Below are 24,206 nucleotides of genomic sequence, written 5' to 3' on the forward strand. Positions count from 1 at the left end.
TGCAATGCTTATAACAGCTGTGTTTAGACGTCCATTATACGTTCCATGTTGTCCCAGCAAAGCAGCAATTATTTTCCATGGTTAAGGTATGTTCGACAAGAAATGATGTTAATGAAACTACAATAAAACGGCATTTTTATACCTCGTCGGTAAAGGCCGACCAAGCTAATTAGCTGCATGGCATATGAAATTACAATGTGTAAATGTCGTTTATAACGACACTCCCTCACTTAAAAAGACGGTGCAAGCAAAATTCGCTTAGATAGACTCTTAGTAAACAAGCTTACAGCCTATTTGATGGCAAGCGGTTACCGTGGCCATGGACGCTTACAACTCTATACTTCCAACTCACATGCGGTCCATTGATATGGGTTGTATTTTAAATTTCCGCACTTAAAATGCTTGCAATTAACATTTTATTGAGCAAAAGCCAGTCTATAAGCCATTAATCTACTTACTTTATACGTCACGCCGCCGACGAATGACGAATATTAATCGTGTCAGGTCAGCTTTATTGAAAACTTATTTAATTAGGTTCTTATAATTTGGGTATTAACAAGCAGATAATACCAAAAAGTGGTTTATGGTGTCGTTACATTTTCCATTAGTGGCGATATCCGTCTCTTCCTGTGAGATATGTCAGCAGGTATGTATTAAAACGACAAAATATGGTAGTTGTATTAATCAGTAGTTGTAGTTTAGGACAATCGAAACTAGGTTATCATCCCATATATCATAAGTAGTTGACTCATTTAATTAACTGAAGCTCAGATCATGATCTGAACTTCATGAAGTTTCAACATTCAACAGTTCACCCATGATATATCCACTTCAACAAAAAACCCACGAACTGTCATTATAACAAGTCTTATTTGCCTGCTGTACTGGATTCCCTGCTCTCGACTAAACATCTAGTCCTATCTGATCTCAAAATGTATGCAAGCAATTAATATTTTATCACAAGTCAGTAAATAAGCTATTAATTTCCGTTACTTCATGTCTGCCGCCTTCCTGTGACGAGATAGAGTATCCATCTTGACGAGTCATTTGACAACAACTTCATGTCCGCCGCCTCCCAGTGACGAGGTAGAGTATCTATCCAGTCGAGTCACTTGACCACTAATGCTAACTAATGGGTTGTGGGACTTGAATTTATTAACTGGGGTCTCCTTTATGTAAAACAGATTAATGGCTGTCAGGTGAATTTAATTGCTGTATCAGGTACATTTTTATGTCATGTTGTAAATAAGTGTTCTAGGAACATTAAATAACATCTAAAAAAATGTTGCTATAAAATTAAGGCACAAGGATAAATTCAACTTGCCCCCTAGCTAGACGTCGGCAAATAAGCGAATGCCAAAACTCACGGTCCCGCTAGTCTTAAAGTTAGGCATCCATTTTTTCTCTTGTAGTTATATCTATTTCACGGTTCCTTTTATTGTAGGTTAAGGTTAGGTTCACTGTATTAGTTGTTCTGCCAGTTTTTTATGTCCACCATTTAAATTTGCTTGTTTCGTACTCCGCGAACAGCCCGATTTAAGGTTCCCTCTTATTTGAATCTAAGCCAAAACTACCGAAGCTAGAAGCCACAATATGAATATCTTAAACCTAACACACGTCACATGATTTATGTTCAATGAAACATTATTCTGCATCGAAGACACGCCGCTCCAGTTATTTTCGTACGACCCGAGACGCCATTTGCAAGTGCTTCAACAATAACCTATCTTCGGCATGAAGGAAAACAATTCTCGAATGAAAGATTCAACGGTTTGGACTGGAATTGTATTGGCTCATGTGCACCCGTTTCAGCTAACATGTTATCAAAGTCAGACAAAGGAGGCATTTTCCAAGCGACTACACGACTTCTCGATAAAATTTAGCTTACAACAAGTAAGGTCAACTAATGGAATTTTCTTAGCATTTACTATTTTTTACTATTAAGACAGAGCTGTCACATTTTCACTTTCGCCGAGTTGCGATCGCGACACATTATCGTGTGTGTCGTTTCAATTATAAGACTAGTCAAGACCTAAGTGTGTAACCAATACGAACACAATACAAATACAGCGTGCGAGTGCGAAACATATTTCAATTGAATTGAAACGAGTCTGTGATTTAGAATAAAACAAACAGAACTCAGGACTAGGATTAATAAAATATTGGAAAGATGACGGTTGATATTTGAAAATACACCCGAAGTAAGCGCGGTAAAGTGCTTGGAGAGGAAATGTGGAATCTAACAAATGTATCGGACGGATATTGAGTTTCGATGTCGTAGACGTTGCGTGTCTGCAGTACCCGCGGTAATAAAATAATACTCCCATACTGTATTATCCGACATCTTTTATATTGCACACTTTCTCAGGAACGAGTTTACGCAGCGAGAGGAAATTTAATATTTAAAATAACTTGCGTTACTCGCGCGTCGGTTTAAATATTAACGTGGGGAATGGAAATGGATTTTGGGAAAGCGTTTTAAATAAGGTTTAGATATAATAAAGTACTGTCGGGTCTGAGGAAATAGCTGTTACGTAGCATAAAATCTAAAGATGAATACCTAACTTGGAAACTAAAGAAGCTGCGGGTAGATAGTGGTAGATACAATAAAACTATTAAAAGTAGATGAAAACATAGATAATTGGAACATCTACTAGGGAAAATATTGAATATTTAAATTATACAAATTGAGCATTTTTCTTAATTCGGTTAAGTATGTTATCATAAGTATGTTAAAGATAAAATGAGAATTTTATTGCTAGTTCAATACCTATAATCTATCTCTATAGTTACAATCCTAAGTCAAATATTAAACCGCGTTATACGATCTCTGAATTAGCAATTGGGTACCCATTAATTTTCAATATCGAACATGGCTGAACAAACAATTCAAACACAGATTTATTTACATCAAGTATCCGTTTAATAGCCTTACCTATTCAGACCGATCAAAATGAATTTAAATCACGCCGTGAATTTAAACGATCGAGTCAACGATTTGACAATGATGAATTATTCCCCTAAACAGTTGAGGCACGAACAATATTCACATGTATTTTAATACGAAGGTGGGCGTGTGATTGTATCACTCGTGTAATAACAGTGTTGGGAAAGAACAGCCTTAGAGCTTACTGGTCTGGTTTAGTAGACATTTGCGCAGTATGATACGGCCTTACCGCTTTAGAGTGCTAAAGCTTTGCGTGACTCATCGGGCAGCATAGGAGACATTCAGGATGGTTGTTCAGCTATTAAACAGTTGGATAGGAAAGCAGGAACACAAATGTCAAAGTTTGTGCTGGATGTTATAGTTACCTACTCAACGTGTGAAATTAGGTACTTAGTACGTGTAAATAAATAGAAAACCGTTTATCCCGCAAATCTTATCCTAATTGATAAAAATGGCAGCAATGTAACTTATGTGACGGTTCCTTTTTACCTTTATGGTACAGAACCTTAAAAATTGGATGTTGCTGACTCTGCTTCTATACCTACCTATCACTCAAATGTTACTTATATTTTGTTTCATCCTTCTGACAGGCTTGTTTGTTGGATACATTCTCGAAAATACGCATTGTTTTTATTTGTGGTAATGCTTATAGAAACCGAAAATCTTGATTCGTGAATCGTTTGATTATTTTACCAAGCATTACAGTGCAAAAAATACGAACACGTGTAATGGATTATCATTATTGTGATATTATAATATTATGATACGATGATGAACGAACGTTAACCTTTTTACTACAAGGTACCTATGAGTACTTGTAAAACATACTCACGAACCCGGGTTCTAATCCAGATACAGATGTAGTGCATAGTTGTTATCCATCGAATTTTCTCGGAACCGTTCGTATTTGTCATGCTAGTTCAGTCAATGTCAGTACTTTTTGTACGTGTGTTGAGACTAACTGAAATAGCAAGATACGTTCATAAGTTTATAAGAAAATATGATGGAAAACAATTAGGTATGCACTACATCTATAGATATTTGTGTGATTAGAAAAAATTACACCAAACTTATTTGTTTGTATTATTGTGCCCATAGTAGAATACCATACTATCTATTAATAATTGTAAACTGAATTTAACTGTGTATCTCGGTGAGAACTGCTAGGGAGGAAAATGCATGTTTTAGTATGTAAGTTAGTTCTTAATCGAATTTATGTACATTTTACTCTGTTGTTCTCTTAATAAATAAAATAAAATAAAATACCTATATATTTGAAAATACTTATATCTGTGTAGGAGTGACCCCAAATTTTGCAGAAAGTCTTCACTTTTTTATTATTTGGCACTAGAGTATTAGTTAATTGTTCTGTTATACTAAAATATTGTCGTAATTGCGCTTTCTAAATTATTTTTTTCTCTATGATAGCTAGTTACTGCAAAAAAAATAGGGATACTTAACTAAAGTCAGTCAAATAAGTTTCCGATCACGTCTCCGACTTCAACCTGTATAAACTCGTGACTTTGAATTTGGTCGACTTTGCCCGCGTCGTAGCAATTCAATGTCAGTTTTATCGATGTGTTTTACTGGTGACAAAGTTTCCATGTCGGTTGTAAAATATACGGCACGATATTTACGAGCGTGTACGGTCGGCAGCGATGTGTAGCACGCGTCGGCTGTCCTTCCCACGTACCGTATTCAAATATTTTAGTTTATGCACTGTGCTTTATGGGGACCGTACGCCTGCGATCTTGAACTCTTTGACAGAACGCAGCGGAATAGTGTTAAAGTCTATTTTTACTCGTGCCATATCCGTTGCGTGGAGTTTGATGCCTGATGTGAACAATAACATAGATCTTCAATTTCTTGGAAAATCAGAATCCCAATGTGCATTGTGGGTAGAAACATACAAAGAGATTTATAATCTAGAGAAGTAGAACCAGACGGTGTGTAGAAAATATTGATTTGTTTTTAAGATCAACGTGTAGATAGACACAGATAAAAGATATATCACCTACAGACTTTTAATCCAGCTTTATTACATTTACCTTTCAATTCTTAATTATTATTTGTCGCTTGTTACGATTTCACCCTGTATCACGCATCACGCATTTGTCTCCGCATTTCAAATCCCAACGTGTACGAACCAAAATCCGGACAGCCAGGTAAATTAAAATTGACAGGCGATCATTAATTTTAAAATCCGAATAAAGAATGGCCGTTCTATTTTTAAACCGTCCAATCTGTCAACGGTTGAGCGCGCATGTTGTGCGACGACGAATGGTTGCAAACGATACCTACATCTGTTGTCTATTTCGAGATTTGTCGCTGTCTGCGCCGGAACCGAGACAACTCTTTTTTTGACTCGAAAATGTTTATGATGAAAGAAAATAACATAACTGACATTTGGTACTATGTCAGTTTCAGTTTTCTGTAAGTGTCAGGATTATATTTATCGACGGTATTTTGGAGGTTATTTTCACTAGGAATAGCAAATTTAAAAAGTTTTGGTGTTTGGCCTTTTTTAACCGAACTTTGTAGTCGCATGGCCAAGATATTTTTATTTCGAGAAATACAGTTAATTATAGAACAGGAATTTTCACAAGCTTGTGAATAATGATTAAGTCATTCATCATTATCAGATAAATGAACCGAAAGACGTCTTCTACCAATAACAGCTATCTCAGGGGGCCTAGCCAAGATGAGAATCTAAACAAAAATAAAAAAGTATTGGGATGACGTGTCGATTGGCATTTTCCATCAAAGATTGTAATTTTGGCTAACCTCCCAGGTATCCCAACGTTTTACCAATAATATGTTTATTAATATAGATGTAGGTATGAAAATCAAGAAGAATAATAAACGTTTGTGTGTGTGTGCTTATAGAGCTTACGGAAACAGGAGCTGAACTGATCAAGTTTATGAGAGAAATTTTACTTTCCGCCTGTCAAGCCCCTACTTGCTTACGTACCGCTTTGTGCTTGAACGCATTTAGCTAATTTGAATGGCTGTTTAAAGAGAGGTTTGAATTCTTTTCTTTGGCGGTACCGATTGTGGGAGCCGACTGCATTCTCGTCGGGAATTTGATTATAAAGGACGCAAGTGCACATGCCAATTATGTAGATACGACGTTATACACGGTAGTCTGTATTTTAGACAAAAAAACTGAGGGAAAATATCAGACGTCTTTGAACTTGCTTAAATCAGAATTTAATTCTTAGTAAAATACCTACTTTTAAATTAAATACTGCTTGATGTCTCTGGTTCAAGTGTCGACGGATACTTCGAGCTGTTGAAACATGAATTAGTTTCAGTAAATAATTTACAAAAGTGAATGCTAAGAGGAAGTAATATGTCTCATCCTCGGATCTTTTTTTATACTCCAAAGCGTCACAGACACAACTTTAGCTTTCGCAATACGGCTCCGATTTGAATACGCCGTAATACTTCACAAAGTTTTGATTTAGATGATAGCAGCATAGTAGATTTACGTAGAGTATTCCATCTTTAAGAACCATAGAAACTTAGCGACTGCCTTACAATCGATATGATATGATTACGCTTTTTTAAAACCGCATGCTGAAATAACACAAGACTTGGCATGAACATTAAAGTAACATACCTATGTATATCTAGATGTCTGGTAGATACCGCTGCTAAAAAGCCAGTCCAATCATCATCAATGTACATTGGCCTAGAACCGGGACAATGGTAAAAACCTATTTGAGCGATTGGAAGAAGTACTCGTAATTAGGCCAGTGCAGTAGGATGTACGGAAGCTTAAAGGATCATGATATCATGATTCCGGCCCCAAACAAGCAAATAATGTTTTACCTGTGGTTCTACGTACTCTACGTAGGTATAGCATTCGTATCTTAATATGCAGATGGCACCGCTTAGATTCCACAAATGTAAAATAATTACTCATGATCGCATCTGAATCGTGAAAATTGATATAACAATATTTTTGACAGAATTTGAATGTGTTTTAAATTTGCTTTACGCAATACACACCTTCTACTCAGTGTAATATGCACCCCATTAATTGTAACGAGAATTCCAACAGTTGGAGGTAAGTTACTGTCATTGTCCCTGAACTGTGGTAATACTTCACAAACTTTTGATTTAGACGATTGTACTCGCGTATTTGCACTGCAGACATAAATTTAATGAGCTCAGTTACGTCTCTGTTTTATGTAACTTTCTTTTAATAAAGGCTAAAAGCAATTGCGGATCCGAGTATTAAAATCGTTTCGTTTCAATGGTCGTAAATTAAATTCTTTATGAGCACAGCAAAAATAACGGTTGTATTTTAAGACGATATTGGCTCGTCTCAAGTTACTTGCCATTTTGAGAACTAAAAATAAATGTTTACTTTAGTAAGGATTATGGGGTTTCTCATTAATTATATCCTTGATCGCAGCGTTTGGATCGTAAGGTTTTAAATGACCCATTTTTTCCACTAAACGAAACCAGATAAGGGCATCTCTGGCTGTCCTCACATTAGTTAATGAGCTACTATTAAACGAATAGCTTCTTTAAAAGCTAAGAGATAAGGTTGAAATCGTGATTAGTTATCTCTGGATGTGACGAATGTCTCTTCAAGAAGCGCCGTGGGCGAAACAAGTGACAAACGGCTGGCTCTGTCGGGAGTGATAAAGCACTGATTATATTACACTGCATTTTGCCTTCATAATTAATTGACATCGGTTATCTAAGCCGCTTTACGGTCCCACTGACTTTGATTACTAACCGGGCGGTTTGATAATAATTCATAATGTTACTTCGGTTTAATAACTGATTTTATGTGAGTGTGACTAAGAGCTGTGCAAGTCATTGGTTTTTGAAATGTGCCGATATTCAATAACGCCACTTATTTATAGTGGTTGCAAATGGAATTAATCAAATCTGTAAATAAAGTCGCATGCACAATGCATTTGCCAAACTAAGATGCAACTCGAATGCAAATTGAACAACATATACGCATGTCTGATATGCTGAGCTACTATCACAATTGATTAAAAAAACCGGCCAAGTGCGAGTCGGACTCGCGCACGGAGGGTTCCGCATCATCAACAAAATAGAGCAAAACAAGCAAAAAAACAGTCACCCATCCAAGTACTGACCCCGCCCGACGTTGCTTAACTTCGGTCAAAAATCACGTTTGTTGTATGGGAGCCCCACTTAAATCTTTTTTTTATTCTGTTTTTAGTATTTGTTGTTATAGCGGCAACAGACACAACTTCATCATCTGTGATCATCTGTGAAAATTTCAACTGCCTAGCTATCACGGTTCGTGAGATACAGCCTGGTGACAGACGGACGGACGGACGGACGGACAGCGGAGTCTTAGTAATAGGGTCCCGTTTTTACCCTTTGGGTACGGAACCCTAAAAATAAGTAACTTATTTTAGAAAAATCTTTGTTTAGTTATATTAACAGTTTTGGACAAAATGTACTTGCCCTACCACAAATAGCAACCGTATAAACATTAGAAATCTGTTACAAACTTATAACTTAACTGCATACTCGATCGCACAAGAAAAAAAACACTTTTAAACATACAATTCAACGACTTTTAACGTACGAGTATAATCATCAGGTTGTTATGCGTATAGTGGTAAGTGGCGTATTACGCATTTTTGTAAAGCTATCGAGACATTTAAATTAGCAAAATTACCGGGAAGTCCACTTTTTACAGCGTTTTTAGGGTTCTGTAGCCAAATGGCAAAAAACGGAACCCTTATGGATTCGTCATGTCTGTCTGTCTGTCTGTTTGTCTGTCTGTCCGTCTGTCTGTCCGTCCGTATGTCACAGCCAATTTTTCCGAAACTATAAGAACTATACTGTTAAAACTTGGTAAGTAGATGTATTCTGTGAACCGCATTAAGATTTTCACACAAAAATAGAAAAGAAACAGTAAATTTTGGGGGTTCCCCATACTTAGAATTTTTTTTTCATCAAACCTATACGTGTGGGGTATCTATGGATAGGTCTTCAAAAATGATATTAAGGTTTCTAATATCATTTTTTTCTAAACTGAATAGTTTGCGCGAGAGACACTTCCAAAGTGGTAAAATGTGTGCTCCCCTTCAGTTCCAATGTTCCAGTCCAAAACTTCTAAAATAAGAGAATGATAAAACTAAAAAATATATATAATGTACATTCAGTGGCGTAGCTAGAGGATATGGCGCCCGGGGCAGGCACCAAATTTGCGCCCCCCCCCCCCAAACGAAATGAACTAACGAAAGGGTTACTTTTTACTTATTAAAGTTTACTTTTGATTTAGACAAATAAGTGTTTTTTTAGTCCATCGGTGGCTAACAAGCTTACGACTCACCTGATGGTAAGCGGTCACCGCATCCTATGGACGTCTACACTCCAGGGGCGGGTAATGCGCGTTGCCGACCATTTTAAAACTTATACACTTCTTTTTGGAGATCTCCTTAGACTTGAAGATTCAATATCGCTTGTAAGTTTGGGATCGTAGACTATTCATAGCGCGCCTTTGGACTGATTTGAAGGGACCAAGGTGGCATCTAGGTGCTCCTGCCCAAAGGTGACAGCAGTACTCTTTATATGGGATCTGTCCATGGTCGTACGCAGCATTTTTTAAGGGGTGGGGCAGAAGTAGGGGAGGCTGGGGACGTTGTATTGTAACAGAGTACGGTTGAAACAGAGATTCTTAGCTTATGGTCAGAGACCAGGGTGGGACAACTGCCCCACCTTGCCCCACCGTGGGTACGTCTTTGGATCTGTCTGCCCCAGAGTAAAGTATCGCCTCCCTTTATTGAGAACACAGAGTTTTTTGGATACGAGCGCAGCCTACCCAGCAAGGCGGCTACGAAATTATTGGATCTCACTGATGGAGATGTCAACACCGAGGCTCCCAATACTCCCTGACATGGGATGGGTTGTGCCTTGAAAAATGAGGTTTTCTTAGCGGTAAACGCGCAAAATTGAGCTTTGGTGGGATTGAATTGGACTAAATTCTCCCGATCCCACACCGAAACTCTGGATACCTCAATACCTGACACAGGTTTTTCACGGCATTCTAGTATCACAGAACGAGATGTTGGCACGGCATGTGTTATACAGGTTGGTCCAAACCTTGCCGTCCAAAATTTTTTTTTAGATTCCTCATGCTGTGGGCTATCAGAATATGTATGTTAGCCGACTTTTCGTAGTTTTCGAATTATGATTTTTATTGTTATTACTTTTAACTTTCGTTGAGAAATTCCGGGGTGCAGCAATTATTTATAAACTGATACTTAATAGTCATAATTTGTCAGAGTCGCCGGCCAAAGGAACTGAGGTGGAAAGCTTCCAAATTAGTAATTCATTACAAAAATCCTCTTTTGTTATTTCTACTATTATTTTATGGGGTCACTTCCCCATCGCTATTTCATGTTATCAGTGCAAATACCACGAACAATTATTAGAAGGCATAAAAGCAACGCAAAGCTTCACCCCGGAATTTCTTAACAAAAGTTAAAAGTTAAACTCGAAAACTACTAAAAATCGGCTAACATGTTACATGGGGTATATTCTGATAACCAACGACGAGCTAGGATTCAAAAAAAATTTTTTTCACGTCAAGGTTTGGACCACCCTGTATACAGGGTGGCTAAAAAATAACTGCATTTCCGTTGCCAGGGAGGTTTTGGGATTATACTGACCAATTTTTACTTTGAGACCAACCCCTAAGTTGCGAAAAAAAAAATATGACTGTTTCCTACATTTTGGCTGGTCCATTTTCTATGGGAGGTATTTGGCCCATTTTGGCGCCCCCCCTTGGACGGCGCCCGGGGCACGTGCCCCCCCCAGCACCCCCCTAGTTACGCCACTGTGTACATTACCATGCAAACTTCCACCGAAAATTGGTTTGAACGAGATCTAGTTAGTAGTTTTTTTTTAATACGTCATAAATCCTCTAAATACGGAACCCTTCATGGGCGAGTCCGACTCGCACTTGGCCGCTTTTTTAAAAGTAGCAATGAAGTGCGTTTCCGAAGCATTATTGCCAGTAATGGGTGAAATGAAAAAGGCAATTTGACGCTCTCGTCCTGAAAACGTGCAGTGCAGATTTTTTTATCACTTTATTATTTTATTGCGAGCGCGAACTGCCTCTCGTTTCACGCATTACTTTTCAACGGGTTGGGTAATAAATTATACTGCTTTAACTATATTTTACAGCGTTTAAATTGTGTCTGTATTCAGACAAGGGTCTATTTATAAGAAGAAGCAACAAACAAAACATGTGAAACGAGATTGATTTTAGTACCCCGATGTCTGATAATTGGAAGAGGCATTTAAATGTGACGTCCAGATGGCACCTGCAGCTACGTTACTGTAGCGACATTACTGCTGCGGGTTTGACGCGGGCCAGCTCCGCTATATCTGTCACTTTCCTTGATAAATTGAGTGACGGTTTGGACTTCATAATCACGGCAGTAACACGGCGGCGGACGTTACTCATTATATCAGGGAAATTGACGGATGCAGCGGAGCGGATCAGTAATGTCGCAGTAGCAGTTGACATCCGAAAGTCACATTATACATTAAACCTTTCTCTTGAATCACTCTATCTATTAAAAAAACTACATTAAAATCCGTTGCGTAAATATCTAAGCATACACAGGGACAGACAGACAGCGGGAAGCGACTTTGTTTTATTTTATACTATGTAGTTATGTCTAATGTAAATGTACAAGAAATGATCGGGATTATCCCGCACTGGAGTTAAATTACGCTAACACGCCGTTTGCGTCGCCGATTCTATGTCAAAAACGCGACAACACTCAAGACTTTTCAACGTGTGTACCTCGGAAATTACAATTCCCACCATATTTAATGACAGGTATAAAATTCGTCGAGGTATTTTGGTTGTAGAAGCTGTAAAATACATTGGTACTGAAAACCTGCGCTCCCTTCTTGGCAAAACAAGTAGAGACAAATGTTAGGTTCCAATATGGCTATTAAAGACGACCATGAACTAAGGAATGCTACGCTACCTTCTTAACAAATGCACGCTTCGAGCTCACGCGGCATTAATATTAGCCGCAATGGTATTTGTTATTGCCACTCCGCTGCTTACGCCCAGTACTTTAACGATGTATTCATTTATCGTTTACTTCATTTTGGAATTCTTTGTATTGTGTTACAAGATTTAATAGGATCGTGATCAAAACAAAAGTCGTACGAGGTCGTTAAAAAAAGGTTTGGTTTGACTTTAAAGATAATCGAGCTATAATAGCGATGCAGCTTTTGACAACATCAATAAAATAAAGCCGTTAGATTTTAAATCGCGCCCCAAAATTAAACGCGATGGTTTTATAAACTCAGCTAATAAAGTCAAGAACAAATACCCATTAAATAACTCCGCAAAACGTTTGATGTGACACGCGTGCTATAAAATTTGTCGCGTTCCTCCGGCAAAAAGCGTAAACAAACCAAAATAACGAGCGAAATGATCGTTCACCAAAATAGGTGGTTATTCTTGTACCACGGTTAATTGCCGCTTTTTTCCGTGCCGGGATTCCGTAATTTGTCTTCTCAGAAATGAGTCGCGTCGTCGGTTTCGTGAGACATGTAGATGTCAGTTTTTTTCTGTGCACCCCTCGTCCAGCGTAAATTACGCTTTAGTAGAACACCCCGGGGAAACGTTAGACGGGTTCCGTAATTACTTACTGTTTTAACTGCTCGCCGAGAAATGTCAAACGTTACTTATTTCGGTTGGAATTGCCTACCATTCTGTTTTTTGTGGGTTCGGTTGCGTGATTATAAAATGTTTAATGTGCAATTTAATTTCGTCGGTTCTCAAGCCTTTCGTTTTGAACTTCATAAAACGAATAAAAATGTTGTTAGGTTTTTCTAATAAGTAAGAATTTATAGCCAAAGCTAACTAAGCTAAAACAGGACATCGACATATGCTACTAAGCCTGCTAAGCGATTAGGAACACTGTCACCATAACTACTAGCCGCAAACCAAACTGACGACCGGGGCCGTAATACTTCTCATTTACCCTTGCATAGTCGTTGCTGGAGTGGAAGAGATGGTAATATGATCTTGATCGTCATTTTGGTTTGCGGATTGTATAGTGCAAAGTGACGTGATTGAATATGAATCGCATTGCGTCGCGTTACAGCGTCCACTTCTTCGTGACATTACTTTCCACCAGTGCCTAATTACAGTTTTTTTAATACAATATGTTATTTATTTGTTTACTCAGTTTTATGTATGTATTTCGTATCTGTATAACTTGGCATTCTTAAAATACAGCTCAGTTCAACATTTCATATACGCGGTGCATTTTAAAGCAGATTAAAAAATTAAATTTCCGACTGAGGGCTTAAAATACATGTCTGTACTCTGTAGCATTCTGAATAATTGAAATCGAAAACCGAGCGGCACTGCGGTCTCTGAGCAAATGCAATCAATACTTTGCGTCTGATGCGAAACGTTACAAGTGAAAAAAACACGTACGACGAACGAGGTTTGCGGTTTAACCGGGTCGGAAAAGGGTATTTTGGCGTCATTTTGGACTTTTATTCGCGGACATGCACGACAGACGTTTGCAGGGGCTTTGTGGTTAAGTAGGGAATAGCAGGAGTGTTTTAACTTCGTTTTAATGGCCTAGGATATTTTTATATTTTCCATGTAGAATGCAAAGTATTATGTATTTCAAAACCATTGCGTAACTACTTCATCTACCGTCCAAGTTTAGTGTAGGGCTATGTAGTCCGTAATACTGCCATCGCCGCTAGCGTATAGGGACCGCGAGTCGTTTTAATGGCCCATCTAGTAGCGAGTGATCTGCGCCGCGGGGTCACGGACGCTCCGTAAGGGTGAGGCTAGACCGCGCCGAGACCTAGCGTGTCAAGTGCAGTCTAGGTGCCCTAAGTAAACGGAGGACGAGTGGCGTAGAAATGTGATATGTATTATGTTATGTAACTGCTTATTCTCGCCGTAATACAGTTGAAGGCAGGTATCTTTACAATTTTGTAATTTAGCTAAAATCAAATTTGCAACTTTGAATTACCAAGTTATTTTGCACATTTCTAGCGGAAAAAGTATCACTACATAGTATAAAACAAAGTCGCTTCCCGCTGTCTGTCTGTCCCTATGTATGCTTATCTTTAAAACTACGCAACGGATTTTGATGCGGTTTTTTTAATAGATAGTGATTCAAGAGGAAGGTTTATGTATAATTTGTTAACCCGTGCGAAGCCGGGGCGGGTCGCTAGTAAAAACTAAAATAAGGAATATATGAGTTTTGTAAAATTAACAGCAGCTTGAGCTTCTTTTAGTTTAGTAAGACCAAATCAGTCCCTTACGATCCAACGATGACACATAAATATATCACAACTATTCCTAGCCTCAGTACCAGGTACCCACAATGAGTTCGATCAAAACGATCCGTGTACCCAACCCTTAAATATGCATGACCGTAATCGTAAATATCATAAGCCGTGCGTATATAAAGTACGCGGCAAGCGTAAATCTTCGGGCCGGTCGTAAAACGCAACCACATTGTGCACGTCAAAACCATGAGCGGGGAATAAGGGCGGAAGTTGCACGCACGTCAAAGTTTCAATAATGACGTCGCATGTGCTTAAAACGTATACATATAAACGCTCGGCGTTCAACGGCAAGTGACAAAGTGTAAGTTTCCTACGAATTTCACTTTAATGTTTTGACACAAATTGGACCCACCTTAATCTCGATTTAAATACCTTTCGACTGTGACACATTGCATCAAAAACAGCTCCCGCCCTGGGCTTGCCGTACCAAACCCACTCCTGGAATCTAGCCCTCGCCTCTCTGTGCGCATCGCTAACATGCTTATTCCATCCATAATAGGGACCTCTGTCTATTCACCAAATTTTATCAAAATCCGAGAAAAATGAAACAACGACAACAAAATAAAATTGCCCATTAACGGCTTTACTCGTATTAAAAGGCTCTTTAATAATATTACAGATTGTCAAAAAAGTAGCATTTCTTAATTTAAACTACACAATTTTTATTATTCCATAAAACAACTACATTAATAGACAAGTCACAATAAAATACTACGAGTAATAAATAAAATAATATAACTAAAAAACAGTAAATTCAGGTAATAATATAGTTTCACGCCACAGAGAAGACATAAAATAACGTTTAAAATTTAATCGACTGTATTTTGTTTCACAAGCCGTGTAGGGTTTACGAGTGGCATTTATAATGTTTATAATGGCGAATAGTATTTAATAGACTGGCGAGGCTACTGAGTTGAATATTTCACATAAGCAGGTATCTAATTTATTAGGAAGTAGGTATCTGATGTATTTTTAGGGTTCCGTACCCAAAGGGTAAAAACGGGACCCTATTACTAAGACTCCGCTGTCCGTCCGTCCGTCCGTCTGTCACCAGCCTGTATCTCACGAACCGTGATAGCTATACAATTGAAATTTTCACAGATGATGTATTTCTGTTGCCGCTATAACAACAAATACTAAAAACAGAATAAAATAAAGATTTAAGTGGGGCTCCCATACAACAAACGTGATTTTTGACCGAAGTTAAGCAACGTCGGGCGGGGTCAGTACTTGGATGGGTGACCGTTTTTTTGCTTGTTTTGCTCTATTTTTTGTTGATGGTGCGGAACCCTCCGTGCGCGAGTCCGACTCGCACTTGGCCGATTTTTATAATATATTGCGTAAAATGCACTCATAAACGGCTCTTTTTAGGGTTCCTTACCCAAAGGGTAAAAACGGGACCCTATTACTAAGACTCCGCTGTCCGTCCGTCCGTCCGTCCGTCCGTCTGTCACCAGGCTGTATCTCACGAACCGTGATAGCTAGACAGTTGAAATTTTCACAGATGATGTATTTCTGTTGCCGCTATAACAACAAATACTAAAAACAGAATAAAATAAAGATTTAAGTGGGGCTCCCATACAACAAACATGATTTTTGACCGAAGTTAAGCAACGTCGGACGGGGTCAGTACTTGGATGGGTGACCGTTTTTTTGCTTGTTTTGCTCTATTTTTTTTTGATGGTGCGGAACCCTCCGTGCGCGAGTCCGACTCGCACTTGGCCGGTTTTTTGTAATGTAATCAATAACTTTATTATTGTTTAATTAATGCAAGTAGGTATAATTTGGTAAATAATACCCGTAAAATCACACTGGCTTGGCATCGGACCCTTTAATTGACTTTATTTTTGTTTAAATCATGTAGGAGTTATATCATAATACTAGTATCGCCAATTCTCTTCACCGCTAAAGCTGAACAGCAAATAGTTCTGTTGGCAGACTTGCCCCAGTTTCACGGCTCGCAGACCACCACCATGAATGCAAGAATTATTTAGTAGACATATATCGTACAGTACCTATATGTCACTGTGTACTTTATAATATCGCTAATTCTTTCCGTACCCTTGAAGCTGAATAGAAATAGCAAACAGTTCACTGGGCAGACTTGCCCCAGTTTCACGGCTCGCAGACCACCACCATGAATGCAAGAATTATTTGGTAGACATATATCGTCCAGTATATGTCACAGTCTACTTTATAATATCACTAATTATTTCCGTACCCCTGAAGCTGAATAGAAATAGCAAACAGTTCAGTTAGCAGACTTGCCCCAGTTTCACGGCTCGCAGACCACCACCATGAATGCAAGAATTATTTGTATAATATCATAATGTACCTACTATGACGTGTAAATAACTATTTACCAATAAATCATTATTCATTATTCATTATTTGGTAGACAACATATATCGTCTAGTATATGTCATAGTCTATACTATATCGCTAATTCTTACCGTACCCCTGAAGCTAAATAGAAATAGCAAACAGTTCACTTGGCAGACTTGCCCCAGTTTCACGGCTCGCAGACGCTCCTCCATAAACTGAGCATCCGAACGTTTCGATTTATTTGGTTGAGCACGTTTTCGTGTCTAGATCCGATCCAGTTGGTGCGGTATTGATGCATAATAAATTGAGTGGTTTAGACTGTTGTTGATTTTGCTAAGAATAAACAGATTTTGGTTTTATTTCCCTCGAAGTCAGTTTCGGTGAGACGAGAGCCTTTATACTCGTAAAAACAAACGAAAATTTTGCAAAATATGTTTGTTTAGTATTTAAAAATGTGTATAGCAAGTTAGTCATTATTCCGCTGAGTGACAAAGTTTTTTGTTACATAATATAATTAAATAGTGACGGACCTTAACTTATTACTTATCTATTTAAAAATGTTAAAACGACTACTACGAGTAAAACCTTCTATTAAGTTCAACGACGCTAATCGCATACACACAATAGTTCGCTTGGTTAATTCGCGATTCTCTGAGAATTGCATGACTCCGTACTAACTACAGCAGTAGTGTTAACATAGCTTAGGTATCCATTAACTTTGTACTTTTTTTTAAACCGTTAATTTATAAATAAGTATTGAAAGTAATTTAAAGGGGGCTTTATTCAAAATCTATAATGTTAATCTTTTTCAATATCACATCGAGTAATCAAATATATTAATCCAAATCCCACAACGAAACTATACACTTTACGCTAATCGCACATTTCGACGTTAAAATCGCAACATTCGCAACTCTGAGCGAACTTAATCTGTTCGTGCTAGCATTGCTATGCATAAGAAAGCCGTCTCTGTCTCAAGATAAAGATATCTTAGACAATGCTCGTGATCCAAAGTGCGAGGTAAAATAACATCTAGTTTAAATTCTGCTTTCATTAACAATTCAATTTGCTTTGTCATTTGCATGCGAGGATTAACGATAATAACGTACTAAATATGGCATTGAGAGTAAAGACAGAGATTTGGGAGATAATAGTTCTTAACGCACACGCCATTCTCACAATGCACCCATAATAACAAGTGAATAGCGTAAAGTGGGAGAGTGAAGGAAAATACATTTACATACATTTTCACAAAACTTAATGTAAATAATGCCTAATGTTTTTTGCCATAAGAGCTAAGCAGACACCAGTACGGATATGGTGGTCGTTTTTGTCTACGTGACAGCGTGATAAAACGGTGTCCGTCACTTTCTATCCCACAGAGTTAAAAAGTGACAGTAATTTTATCACGTGGATAAAGCGATCCATAATACGTCTGCTGGCTTCGTAAGAAAGAACCAGGAAAGTGGTAAGATAGTAGGAAATGGTGTCTAAAAGTAATTTGGCCCTTTATGTAAATTCCTGCATTAAGTACATCCTCAGTAAACGCAAGTGCAATGTCAGGCGAATATCTTATTACCGGTCTACGTGTGGTTTCGTTCCGAGAAATAATATTATATTATCTTTATGTCACTGAACATGAAGCATACAATGTAATTCAACGCCAAGTGTTATAGCTAAGCGCCACGCAGCACCATAAATTGCAAATTCGTTGAAAACTACTTACGTTTCTATTTACGATTTTCTTTGATGTTGCCCGACTTAAAAAGTTAATTTTGTCTATGTTCAGTACTTGAACCATGAATTATTGCGGTAATTTCAAGTGGACGTTTGTTTAGTTTGGAATTATCTCGAAACGCATTAAGTATAAATAAAAAGCAATTAGGATTTAAAGATGAACCAACACAGTGCGGGTAAGACAGAAAGTAGAAGTAAATGAAATGCTTCAATAACATAGTAATGTGAAAATCTTAGGACAGTCTGCTTTTGTGAACGACGAGGGATTTTATTGGTGTCTGCGTACTTTGTGACTTTTGAACAAAATAAAAATAAAATGGCACATAGAGCGGTTATACAAAAAGTTAGGATGTAAAAAATATTTCATATTGTAGTATGTAAATCAAATAACCAATTTTATTGTCACTTGGGTATCATTTGTACCTAAGTTTAAGTATATACCTTAGCTTTAAATAAAAAATAGTGTCAATTGAGTTACAAATATTTCTTTCTTATCTGTCAGCTAACAGATAAAATCCACAATCAGAATCTGGTTGGAATCAGGATGTGTCTTTGCCAAATATTGTGAGGTCTTCCTACCCATCTTTTTTACAAAAATTGAATCGGTCCAACACCAAAAATCCAGTTTATTTCATTTCTTTTTTAATTAAATTAAATTAAAAGTTTAAACTTATTTAAAACGTTCACCGCATGCATACTGCGGTAACGCGGTTGGCGATGTGCAACTAGTTATTACAGCGGTGTCATTATAAAAGCTTTCCAAGCACAGACGAGACGAACGTTTTTATGTGATTGTCAGCAAACAAGCAGACAGCGGTCACAGTCACCGCCGGAGAAGCGGTATCCGTCGCCCACGGATATCACATCAGCAACATCGGAGGAGCCACGTGCGCGTTGCCGACCCTTCAGATTCCAGAATACCCGCTTCTTAAAGAACCCCATGTCGTAGCGTAAAGGAAATACCTCAGGAGGTAAATTTCGAATTTCTGGGAAGAAACGAGCGGGATGCCCGCTCATTCTTGGTGTGTCATGTATCTAAGTGGGAATGAGCTTTTCTCCTTTGGCGGGAGGTGCGGTGATAAACGCGAGATCTCGGCACCGATTCAAAAAGTACGATATTTGATTACAAATAGTGATAGAGATCTCGAGGCCAGAGTAAGCCGGTTTTGTGTATTCACTTTCGACTCACCTGTGCTTGCTTAGCCATTGGAATATACATTAACAGGACATAAACACAGGGTGCCGTGTAATAACAGAGGCTGAAATTTTACATATGCTATCTCGTATCGATAGTTAATGGGAGTGGACATTGATCGGTGCTGGTGATACGTGTGTTTTCATTATGTTGTTTTTATGGCGGGTAGTAAACAGTCTATAGAACTGTTACAAAACTATAGGTTTTTTTTTTTAATATTCATGGAAACAGGTTAGCGGGATTTTAAGCCATTGGCACCAAAGCATCCTTAGGCAGTTTGTTCATTATGAACAACCTTGATTAAAGGTACCTACTGTTTCAGACTGCCTCGTTAAGGTGACAGTCCATTTCCAACCGCAGCTGCACTACTGTTCATTTTACTATGGAAATTGACAGTAACAGCGACGCGTTCAGTACCAGTAGTGCAGCTGCGGTCAGAAATGGAATGTTACCATTACTAATGCAATATTTTGACATTTACGGCAGTGATACTGTCGGCAGTAACGTCGCGCTGCAAAACTGCAGCAGTAATAGTGCCGACTGCATTATTAAATGTCAAAAAGGGTATTTTATCAAAGTAATGCAATTGACAGCAATAATAATCATCCCTTTTAAAGAGAATGTATATTATTTTAATGATCGAATTCTAACACTACCTCGTTAGTTTTATAAATTAATTAGACAAAACATTCTAAGGCACATGTACTCAGTCAGTAAACAGTAGAACTATCAGGTATCCGCAATAAAAATAAAAATAAATAGCGCGACCGGCTAGACACATTGACCATTAAATATTAAGACGAGCGAGCGAGACAACGGATTGTCCATTAAATGTTTACCAAAGTGTAAGACAGACAGAATGTTTGCAATATGCAGGTTAAACTTGGCAGACACCTAAGCTGCATCCTTATCTATATTTCACCGTTTCAACGGAAACGATATGAAATAAGCAAAATTTGGAGAACGGAAATATGCTGACTTTGTATCTGAACAAATTATAAGCAGTCTGTGGGTAAGCAACATTTGATTTTCGCCTTACAATAGATATCAATAAGTTAGCAATTTATCGTATGTAAATGATTCAATTTAAACTCTATTTATACGCCGCTCTATGCACAGATGTCAATAGGAAAGAAAGAAATAAAGCTTGCAAAACGATTAAGTTTGTTAATTGGATTAAATGCATTTGCAATGCAACAAATGATTTATAAGCACTAAGAAACTGCTAAAAAAACTATACCTCTCGCGTCGAATGATGGTCTCCATGACAGTTCATTTTTTTTTAAATGGAGCAGCTGTCACATAAAATGTTTGAAGATGATTTTTGGAAGTTTATCACACTAATCGCACACTAATAGTAACATTTACACATTCTTTTTATTACGCCCAACCAAAAGAGACTTGAAGGAACTGTCATAGGGATCAAAATTCGTTGAGAGTGATATAAACAACTTAATTTAAACCCCATACTCGTGTAGATGATGAATTAAACAAAACAGAGAACGACCGAAACCAGCATTCATTCCTGATCATTCAAAAACGTATTTTGTTAAAGTAAACATTCTATAAATTGACTCCATTACACCTCTAGCTGGGATGAACAATGTTCTAGAATGTTTTGGCGCAGCTCGATAATGCCCACTGTAATGCCGATCCGAACTCAGCGCGCGCCGTGCCAAATCTCTTTAAGTTGTTCCCCGAGTCTACATCTGTAGGCGTTTTGTTACCTATGGACTTTTATGGGCATATTTGTTGAAATAATGGCCATTAATATGATTAGGTGGATAGACGGAATTTAATGTTTCGAAAGTTCCGTTTGGAATTTATGACACAAAGTGAAACGATTAGAATGTATATCTCCTTAAATTCTTATTGCGTAAGTTTACTTATTGTAACTTTGATTTATGTGCCAAGCTAAGGGATTGCCAAGTTTCTTGAGTTATTTGTGAGACAGATGATGAGATTAAACAAACTTTTGAGAATTTTAAATCAAAAAATAATCCGGTCTTCCGTAACTCAGAGGAAAATTTACTAACATAGTTTGTAGGACAGGTTTGAATATTTAATATCCCTCGCAATCCTAACGAAAATCTTAGTCAAAAGTTTGAAACAAATGTAAGCAAATATTAATCGACTGGAAATGTTAAAATGTTTATGTAAGCACGGGCTATTTGCGCTCGCAAAACAATAACATTAAACGAGACATAATCGTAAAAGCTACAAAAATCGATTCTAACGTTCCTTATTCAAATAATTTTAGCTAGGAACCAGTCTTATTGCCTCAAACTGGCAGGAATTCCTGCCAAATTGCTCTCGGTTGCCTTCCTCGCGTCATTTACGCTGTGCCTAGAGAAGGAGTGGCACAAATTGTGAGCTCTGGCGAGTGAAATACTAGTAAAATGAAATGAGGCGGTCTTTAAAACTCTGCACAAATTCTAGTCGGACAAACGATCATGAAACGACTAAGATTTTGAAGGTGAACCTGCCACAAAATTAATTATACAGAAATACTTACCGGCGGTTATAACCACTTTTAGTATATCCCTTAATAATTACGTACGGGACAGCTAGCTATTTTCAGTGCTGGTTATTAATTAAATGGTACGGTAAAAGTATCCCCTGCTTAATTACAATTACAAGTACCTAGGTAGTATATCGGAATAATAAAGAATTGTAACATGGACATAAAACCGTTTTCTGTTGTTATCCGCTAGAAAATTTTTCATGAGGATTTATTTGTACATTATGGGTCAAATTAGAACCTAAAAAAAGCTAAAATCAAAATTAGTCGAATACAAAATAGGGAAACTAGTATTTTTCAATTAGTTTATGGCCAGTTTTTAAAAAGCGTACTCGCAAACAAGCGATAAACAGCACCGCCCACAATGAACACGGCGCAAATGGACTATAATCACATTTGAGGTCGGTGCTTGGAATTAATTTGACAGGATTTGTTGATTGCGAGGCTGTTATGCGGTTTAAATGCCAACAGGAATAGTAGTTATTAGAAAATTTCTAAGCCTGAATAGGTATTTTAACATATTAATTATTTAAGCAAAAAGTTATAAAAACTAAAAGAAACAATAATAAGCAAATGAACCAAGGAAATTCATTCACTAGAAACAGGATGCAATAGCATTTAAACAACAAACAAAAAAAAAACACTCGACATCGACGATTGCGCACCTTTGGAAACTTTGCCGACATATAAAACTGTCATTTACCGCGATAAAACTTCCGTTTTCAATTATAAAAATAAAAGACAATCGCTGTCACACTAATTGCCCGTGGCTTCCTAATTAGTAAAGACATTCAAGGACGGAATCACCCACAATAGGTCCGGATGTTCGCTCCATCACCGCTTCTTTCATGATTTTATCGAAATTCGACTTTCTTCTTACTCTCACAAACCTGTTTATAGAAGCGGCGAAACAGGACGAATGATTTTCTAATCGCAACGTTAAGCAGGTGGTTAATTTAATCGGAACGGTTTGACACAATTGAACGTGAATTGAATTGATTCGGCATCGATTGAAATTGTGAATTTCCGCCGGACTTTTAATTAAAACTGTTCGAGCCTTGTCCAGCGTGTTTATTAATTCAGGCCGTGGTTGTTCGCGGCTTTTTTGGTGAAATTGTTTAGAATTTTTTATACTGAATTTACTTTACAAATACATTTAATAGGTCGTGTATTTTTCATGACTAAGTACGTCAGTTTTTATAAATCAACGTGAAGTTATTTTTGGACGTATTTTATTAGCATACCCCGCAACGGAGCTAGCAAAACCGAAGCATATGACAGTTCTGTGTCAGGGTTGGCGATTATAATGAACCATTTTGCTTTAACTTTATTGTATGTAAGATTAGTATATTAGTAAAATTGATCGAGAAGGTTGTTGACCCTCTTCCGATGTAACCCGGTTTAATTTACTGTCAAATAAAATAAATAAACAGGTCAATGTCAATATTAGATGCGTTTCAATATTTCTGTTATTTTGTTTATAAAATTACGTTTTTTTCGCATTTCTTTCAAATATTAACATGAAATTTTCATTGCTTGAAAATATTGGTGTGTTTGAAAACAAAGAAAAAATATTTTTTGTACTTTAGTTTGTACGTAGGTACTACCTACGTAGTAGTGATAACACTGATAACCCTGACGTACAACTGCTACAGATTTGCTGGCTCGGTTGCGAGACTTGCGAGGTATGTTTATTAGCTTAGCTAATTATTGAAACCGCTTATTTTAGACTCTGTTATGTCTATTTGTACAACCAGTTGAAAATTTCGTTTCCATGGGCCAAGTGACATGTCTGTACGTGTACATACATACGAAACTAGACGCTCGTGGACTATGAATGTCTTGTAACTTAATAAAATAAGTTATTATGCTCGCAGTCCCAGCCATAGTGGCACTAACTAATGCTAGACCTACAGTTTGCCAGTCCCGAGCGGCTCGGAACTTATACGCAGTTATACCCCAAGTTTATAAGCCGTAACTATGTTTTATCAGCCTCTTACTTCCAAGTTGAACACTTTCTACAAATATTTTACTTTCAACTGTAGTATTTGTGTAATCTGTTGATAAAACAAATGGAATTGTTGACTTAGAACTAACTTTTTCTCCTCTGTTTAAGG

General features: G+C 37.6%; 1 protein-coding gene and 1 long non-coding RNA gene across 7 annotated transcripts in view; both read right to left on the minus strand.

The window, feature by feature from the left end:
- The window catches only part of LOC134649537 (uncharacterized), a 194,213-nt gene that overhangs the window by 71,116 nt on the left and 98,891 nt on the right, over positions 1-24,206 (minus strand). The gene's annotated exons all lie outside the window — the stretch shown is intronic.
- LOC134649680 (uncharacterized) overlaps positions 10,796-24,206 on the minus strand; it is an 82,089-nt gene continuing 68,678 nt past the window's right edge. The window contains exon 3 of the long non-coding RNA XR_010096982.1: positions 10,796-10,878. This is a non-coding gene — a long non-coding RNA (uncharacterized LOC134649680). The remainder of the gene's footprint in view (positions 10,879-24,206) is intronic.

Source organism: Cydia amplana, chromosome 7 (genome assembly GCF_948474715.1).
Source record: "Cydia amplana chromosome 7, ilCydAmpl1.1, whole genome shotgun sequence".
Taxonomy (NCBI): Eukaryota; Metazoa; Arthropoda; class Insecta; order Lepidoptera; family Tortricidae; genus Cydia; species Cydia amplana.